The following is a 905-nucleotide window of genomic DNA, read 5'->3' as shown; positions in this document are numbered from 1 at the left end:
ACCCACAAATCCATCCACAAATCCATCCATCCATCCATCCACAAATCCATCCATCCATCCATCCATCCATCATCCATCCATCCATCCATCCATCCATCAACCCACCCACAAATCCATCCACAAATCCATCCATCCATCCATCTATCCATGAACCCACCCACAAATCCATCCATCCATCCCCCATCCATCCATCCATCCATCCATCCATCCATCCATGGCCAAATCATCCTGCCATCATTCATGACAAGACTGAAGAAGCCTTTTAGATAAGATGATAAGCATCTTTTAGAAACAAGAAAAGCCGTCCAGCTGACTTCCATTGAACGGCTTCATATTGTCAGGTTCTGAATTACTGAGAACCAGCACCAACGTACCCGTCAACAAAACTTCCAGAATTGTAAATTGGCTCAGGAATATATCTATGACACAAGAACCAGAATTTCATCCCAGAGTTTTCAGATTGACCCGGAAACGTAACGTTGAGATCCTTGTTTCTGAACGAACGGGTCTGCAGTTCATGGGTCCAAAAGTCCCGTGTTCTTTGGCCTCAGAGCTGCAAATCTGCTTCTGAGAGGTAAGAGTTTGATTTAAGCGAAGCACACCTGCCTAATCCAATGACACCCTTTACAGTTTGCAGGACAATGGTGGAGCTTTTTAATCCAGGATCAGTCCTTTCATTATTTTCTTACCTTTTTGATTCCATTACTTCCTGTTCAACGCCCTCTTCGTTGTTGGATGTTACAATGAGGTCAATTTTATTCCAAACGGAACTAAAGTTACCTGCACAGGTAACAGAAAACTTGCTGTAATGGTTTTAACAAACGTGAAACAAATCTTCACAGACGTTGAGCTAAAATGGGGTGTGGTAGTAGCTGAGCGTCATCCCAGCAGGCGCTCTGAGCGCT

Source organism: Nematolebias whitei, chromosome 15 (genome assembly GCF_014905685.2).
Source record: "Nematolebias whitei isolate Nwh7 chromosome 15, NemWhi1, whole genome shotgun sequence".
Taxonomy (NCBI): domain Eukaryota; kingdom Metazoa; phylum Chordata; class Actinopteri; order Cyprinodontiformes; family Rivulidae; genus Nematolebias; species Nematolebias whitei.
The sequence above is the reverse complement of the archived record's forward strand: the minus strand, read 5'-3'. Positions refer to the sequence as shown.